The sequence below is a fragment of the Bison bison genome, unplaced genomic scaffold, assembly GCF_000754665.1.
Source record: "Bison bison bison isolate TAMUID 2011002044 unplaced genomic scaffold, Bison_UMD1.0 scf7180017864075, whole genome shotgun sequence".
In the NCBI taxonomy this organism is placed as follows: domain Eukaryota; kingdom Metazoa; phylum Chordata; class Mammalia; order Artiodactyla; family Bovidae; genus Bison; species Bison bison.
The window spans coordinates 714,054-721,686 of record NW_011494647.1 but is presented as its reverse complement, the minus strand read 5'-3'; positions in this window follow the sequence as shown (position 1 = coordinate 721,686).

Here is a 7,633-nt window from a genome sequence, read left to right as displayed (position 1 = left end):
AAACAAGATCTTCACGACCCAGATAATCACAATGATGTGATCACTGACCTAGAGCCAGACATCCTGGAATGTGAAGTCAAGTGGGCCTTAGAAAGCATCACTACAAACAAAGCTAGTGGAGGTGAGGGAATTCCAGTTGAGCTCTTTCAAATCCTGAAAGATGATGCTGTGAAAGTGTTGCACTCAACATGCCAACAAATTTGGGAAACTCAGCAGTGGCCACAGGACTGGAAAAGGTCAGTCTTCATTACAATCCCAAAGAAAGGCAATGCCAAAGAATGCTCAAACTACCGCACAGTTGCACTCATCTCACATGCTAGTAAAGTAATGCTCAAAATTCTCCAGGCCAGGCTTCAGCAAAATGTGAACCGTGAACTTCTTGATGTTCAAGCTGGTTTTAGAAGAGGCAGAGGAACCAGAGATCAAATTGCCAACATCTGCTGGATCATGGAAAAAGCAAGAGAGTTCCAGAAAAACATCTATTTCTGCTATATTGACTATGCCAAAGCCTTTGACTGTGCGGATCACAATAAACTGTAGAAAATTCTGAAAGAGATGGGAATACCAGACCACCTGACCTGCCTCTTGAGAAACCTCTATGCAGGTCATGAAACAACAGTTAGAACTGGACATGGAACAACAGACTGGTTCCAAATAGGAAAAGGAGTTCATCAAGGCTGTATATTATCACCCTGCTTATTTAACTTATATGCAGAGTACATCATGAGAAACGCTGGACTGGAAGAAACACAACCTGGAATCAAGATTGCCGGGAGAAATATCAATAACCTCAGATATGCAGATGGCACCACCCTTATGGCAGAAAGTGAAGAGGAACTAAAAAGCCTCTTGATGAAAGTGAAAGTGAAGAGTGAAAAAGTTGGCTTAAAGCTCAACATTCAGAAAACGAAGATCATGGCATCTGGTCACATCACTTCATAGGAAATAGATGGGGAAACAGTGGAAACAGTGTCAGACTTTATTTTTTGGGGCTCCAAAATCACTGCAGATGGTGACTGCGGCCATGAAATTAAAAGCCGCTTACTCCTTGGAAGGAAAGTTATGACCAACCTAGGTATCATATTGAAAAGCAGAGACATTACTTTGCCAACAAAGGTCCATCTAGTCAAGGCTATGGTTTTTCTAGTGGTCATGTACGGATGTGAGAGTTGGACTGTGAAGAAGGCTGAGTGCCGAAGAATTGATGCTTTTGAACTGTGGTGCTGGAGAAGACTCTTGAGAGTCCCTTGGACTGCAAGGAGATCCAACCAGTCCATTCTGAAGGAGATCAGCCCTGGCATTTCTTTGGAAGGAATGATGCTAAAGCTGAAACCCCAGTATTTCGGCCACCTCATGCGAAGAGTTGACTCATTGGAAAAGACTCTGTTGCTGGGAGGGATTGGGGGCAGGAGTAGAAGGGGACGGCAGAGGATGAGATGGCTGGATGGCATCTCTGACTCAATGGACATGAGTCTGAGTGAACTCTGGGAGTTGGTGATGGACAGGGAGGCCTGGCGTGCTGCAATTCATGGGGTTGCAGAGTCAGACACAACTGAGCGACTGAACTGAAGGCTTTCTGAATAAGGATCACTCTTGGATTTCTTTAAATTCCACCAACACATAGGTGCATTCACTAACCTGTACTGACCCATAAATCGTCAAAGAATTATCTTTTCTAACATTCAGTTTCTGAATTGAAATAAATAATTCTGACATCTTGCTGCTGCTAAGTCACTTCAATCGTGTCCAACTCTGTGCGACCCCAGAGACGGCAGCCCACCAGGCTCCCCCGTCCCTGGGATTCTCCAGGCAAGAACACTGGAGTGGGTTGCCATTTGACATCTTAATGTAGTCTATATATTCATGTTTGGGGAAATAATCCAGAACAAAAGATTTATGTGTTATAGACTAGCCCTGGCTAAAAGGGGTCTGACTTAGAAATATACATATCTGCTAGGACATATTGAACTCAGTCTACACTCCCAAACTAGGTTCCGTGGCTGCTTTGAAAATGCAAGGATCTGGTCAAAAACATATGTGCAGTGCTGCAATACAAATCCCCTTCTTGGCTATTCACAATGCACATTTTAAAAACCCTAAGTAGTTCCAAAAAAGAAATTTGTTCAAGTTTGTTGAATGATTTTTAAGAATTATTTATGCAGTGAACCTGGTTTTGTCTTAATGTTTTGCTTTCAAGTTAGTTGAGGAAGTATCACAACATAGAACATGGATTCCAGAACATGCCAATAATTTTGTGTTCCATATTGCCACAGATGCCTAAAAAGCTGAATTCAAGCACAACTTTGTTTCTTCATTAATAGATACCATGATGATTTTAAATGTGAGGCAAAATCTGTGATCCATCTATTCAAACTTTTAACTCATTTGGGTCCAAGAAGTTCAATGTGACTTATTTTAAGTGCTTTCAATTAAGAATGCTTACCATAATCCTGGCTAAATGAATTATGGATTGTCTTATTTAATCTTCCTGGAAATCTTATGATGCAGGTACTAAAATTCCCATTTTACAGATGCTAAAGTTGAGGTTTAGAGAAATTAAGTACATTGCTCAAGTTTCCATGTTTAAGATTGGAGGTTTGACTCCTGATGATTCAAATAGTGTTTTATCACTAAATATTCTCTTGCCAGGTATCAGGTTTCACCAGCTTATTTTAACGATTACTTTAGAAAATAGCAGTAACTATAGTTATCATTCACATTAGAGTGCTTCTGTAACAAGAACATACATTTCTTCATTAAAAACAGCATGTAGATAAGGGGTATTGGGAATCTAGAAGCTTACAACATTCAGCAAGTGGTCAGTAGGAAAGCCATAAATTAGCATCAGGAAAATAAAAAGAGAGCATAATCTCAAAATGAATGTCCATCTTTTAAATTTAATAAAACCATCTTTAGCATAATTTCTCTCATCATCTTTCCAACAACCAACAACCAGTAAACATGGTTTGGGATAGCAAATCTGGCACAAAACAGACAAGACAAACACTAAGAGGTTAGATAAAACTAGGACATCAGCAGCATGTGGTCCCAGGAACAAAAGAAACCCAGTCACTGAAAGCAGAGCTGCAGATCAGGCTTGTTCAGAGGCAAAGCTTGTTTGACAACGGCTGGTAAACACTCACTTAGGCCCCTTAAGTTTTACACTGTCCCTACCTCATCCCATGACAACAATAGCAATCACTTACACACACACACACATACATACATGCACAGACACACACACATGTGTGCACACACACACACATGCACACCCCCCAGAGGAATTCATCCCAGCTCAGAGATCAACTCAAGTGATATCAATGGTTCTTAAAATGTCTCTATTACTCTTATCTAACTCTCCTATGGCTTCTTATTCATCTGAACCCCTTCCAGAATATCTTCAAGACTCTGGGAAATGTTCCATGTCTTCTCAACTTTTGATACAGTGCTTTCCAACTTGTTTGGGCTTCTTTAGTAGTTGTAATTACTATGGTCTTTTTCTGAGTTAATAATGTCTGTTTTCTAAGCAACTTGTCTAGCCTTGGGTCAGAGAATCTGAGGTCTTATTCCAAAGGGTTAGCATTGTTACCAAGCCATATTTGGATCTGCTAACCCCTGTGCAAACTCCGGGAGTTGGTGATGGACAGGGAGGCCTGGTGTGCTGCAGTCCATGGGGTCGCAAAGAGTCAGACACGACTGAGCGACTGAACTGTACTGAACGGGATGGAACTAAACCCCTGTGCAGTAAAGCCAGTCTACCGACACCATGTTTTGAAGAAAAGTACAACATTTACTATAAGGAGCCAGACAAGGAGTCTGGGGAACTAATAATCAAAAACCGTATGGTTTGGGGGGAACAGTTTCTATAGGTGAAACCTGTGGGAGATCTGCGGGGGGTGTGGCCTTCCTCTGGTTGGTGGGAAGCTAATAGTGGGTGTTCCAGGAATCTCAATCATCAGCCTCTGGTTCCAATCAGAATGGGGTCCACATGCTTGTACTCAGCCTGAAGTTACCATCCTCCACCTGGGTGGGGGACTTAGCTCCTGGAGAAGAACTCAGAGACGTGTATGAGATGGTTCTGCACACCCCTTGCAGAGGAACTTGGACCGTGGCCACAGCGGCACTGTTGCTGCTCGACTTTCTCCTGCTTCTGTGCTCTCACACTCTAATTAGTCACTGAACCTGCTCTCTGGAGCTCAGGGAAGGTCTAAGAGGCTGAAAACGTTTTCCTACAAACAAGAAATGAGATTTTAAGCCCCATAGAATCCTGCTTGATTTCAGTATCCCCTTTTCTTCGATACTCCTTAATCTTAAAGAGAAGAGGTATTGGACAAGAAAGGGAATGATGTTTTGGATAGACAGTTTAATCTTAAACTAGCGGAGGAACTCAGTTTTAGGGGGACTCAGTTTCCGAATTAACTTCCCATGTCTAACTGAAAGATGTTGCTCGTTTTACCTATCTGGTTCCAACACTTATGGCATGTTATTTATCTTCCCTGTGCCTTGAGTTTTTACTTGCTAAGGGGGCAAAGATGACACCTATCTCTTTAAGATTATGTGAAATAATCCATGGAAGGCAGTTGGCACAGTGTCTGGCACATAGTAAACCCTCAGTAAAAGTGAGCCATGGTTATTATCACGTTTACTATTGTTATTTTTGTTATATATCGTTGCCATATTGGCAAAGATGAGTTCTTCAACTTGGAACTTCAGTCCCACCTGTGTACTGAATTGCTCAGAGCAGCCTTAATTTCACTCATCAAGTTGATGATTGATGCTTGTTTGCTAACACCAAGAACGTCGGCAAAGGCGGGAGGGAGGGCTGGCAGAGCAGTCGCAGTAATTACTGAAGGTGCAAATCCAACATGCAGCACACTTACAAGACATAATGAGCCTTTGCTGAGGTGAAACAGGAGGTTTGCTACATACATTTGAATTAGATGCTATAATTGCTTAACATCACAAAAGTGAATGATTCCTTGAGAAACTGAAGAAAACAATCCACCCACCTCCGCATGACAACAAAAAAGTCCTCTCCAGCTGGCTGATAAGCAGGGAACCAGGACAGAAGGGTAATTCAGTCAGAGCAGCCGTTGATTAGATAAGCTGCTGTCTGTTCTCAGACACCACAGGGAGAAACAGAAGAATGTGAGGGAGGAACAAAGTCCTTCATCAAGGAGAACTTGTAGTATTTCTTCACTGGCTGATGAGAGCATTGGGGCGTGGGGTGGGGGGTGTGGGTGGGGCTGAGGGTCTTCGTCCTTCTATTTGTTTAAAACACAGGGGTTGCGTCGGCCAAATAAGTAGCAGCCATGACGGGAATTAAAACAACTGTTGGTGCTTGCCTTTAAGGAACATTATGCATTACCTGAACAGGTTCAAGTAAAGTACATTAAGGTTTTAGAATCTAAAACAAATTTAATGATGCTGAGCGAATACACATACTTATTTAATTTAGCAATTAAATCATTTAACAAATGGTTCAACAGTGCCACCTGCCGGCAAACATGTGCTCCTTTAGCAGAGCGCCAGGCAGTGAGCGAGATTAAAGGGTGCTTGCTCCTTGGAAGGAAAGCTATGACCAACCTAGACAGCATATTAAAAAGCAGAGACATTACTTTGCCAACAAAGGTCTGTCCAGTCAAGGCTATGGTTTTTCCAGTGGTCATGTGTGGATGAGAGAGTTGGCCTATAAAGAAAGTTGAGCTCTGAAGAATTGATGCTTTTGCATCGTGGTGTTGGAGAAGACTCTTGAGAGTCCCCTGGACTGCAAGGAGATCCAACCAGTCCATCCTAAAGGAAATCAGTCCTGAATACTCATTGGAAGGACTGATGGTGAAGCTGAAACTCCAAGCTTTGGCCACCTGATGCGAAGAACTAACTCATTGGAAAAGAACCTGATGCTGGGAAAGATTGAGGGCAGGAGGAGAAGGGAAAGACAGAGGATGAAATGGTTGGATGGCATCACCGACTCTATGCACATGAGTTTGAGTAAACTCTGAGAGTTGGCGATGGACAGGGAAGCCTGGTGTGCTGCAGTCCATGGGGTTGCAAAGAGTAGGACACAACTGAGCAACTGAACTGAACTGAACTGAGGCAGTGTGTGAGGAGAGAATGACCTCTCTTAAATTTAGCCAGGCTTTTAGATCAGACTAAATTTTAATCCTAACTTTGATGTCACTAAATCCATGGACTTGGGCAAGTTTTTCAACATTTCTGAGTTACTCAGTAATTGCTTTTGCACCTCCAATGATGGAAAATCCATTTTTAACAGAGAAAGACTATTTCATGTTTGGACATTGGCATGCTATTAGTTTAAAACACAGGGGTTGCGTCGGCCAAATGAGTAGCAATCATTATGGGAATTAGAACAACTGTTGGTGCTTGCCTTTAAGGAATATTATGAGGCAGGCTGATTTTTTACCACTGAACTAGGATGTTCTTTATAAAGCCTTCTTGATATAATTTTTTCATTAGTTCAACTTCTTGGGGATATTCAAAACAAGCTTCATCTTTCATCCTTATAGTTCTTAAAATATTAGAAGACAAATATTAGTTTCTTTTAAATCTTTCTTTCACTGGACTAGTTATTATTAGTTGTCTTTAGCACTATCCTATACAAAATAAAAATAATAATAATCACTTACATAAGTAGTGACTTCATGCAATGTGAGTGCATGCTCAGGTACAGTCGTGTCTGACTCTTTGCAACCCCATGGACTGTAGCCCACCAAGCTCCTTTGTCACAGGATTTCTCAGGCAAGAATCCTGGAGTGGGGTGCCATTTTCTCCTCCAGGGGATCTTCTTCACTCAGGGATAGAACTCACATGTCCGGCATCTCCTGCATTGGCAGGCAGTTTCTTTACCACTGAGCCACCTGGAAAGCCCAACTTCAGGCACTATAAGCAGTTTTTCAGAACTTTGTTATTCCTATTGTGTGTTTGTTAAATCTGCATCTCAGGTAAGCAATTTCTTAAGATCACATAGTTACTGCTATATTTTTAAACAAAATCAGATGGCAGTCAAATGTCTTGAGGCAATAATCCTTTGAAATTTGATGAAATCAACCTCTTCTCAAGTTCACATAAGTTCATAACCCTGCACATAGAGTTAAACACACCTGAAGGTGAACTGAAAATGAAGTCGCTCAGTTGTGTCCGACTCATTGCGACCCCATGGACTGCAGTCTACCAGACTCCTCCATCCATGGACTTTTCCAAGCAAGAGTACTGGACTGAGTTGCCATTTCCTTCCCCAGAAGATCTTCCTGACTCAGTGATCAAACCCAGGTCTCCCTCATTGCAGGCAGATGCTTTACCATCTGAGCCACCAGGGAAGTGCAAAACACACCTTAAACTCCATCCTTAAAAAAAAATGTTACCATCTTTCTAAATCCCATATATATGTGTTAGTATACTGTATTGGTGTTTTTCTTTCTGGCTTACTTCACTCTGTGTAATAGGCTCCAGTTTCATCCACCTGATTAGAACTGATTCAAATGTATTCTTTTTAATGGCTGAGTAATACTCCATTGTGTATATGTACCACAGCTTTCTTATCCATTCATCTGCTGATGGACATCTAGGTTGCTTCCATGTCCTGGATATTATAAACAGTGCATGTATAATATCA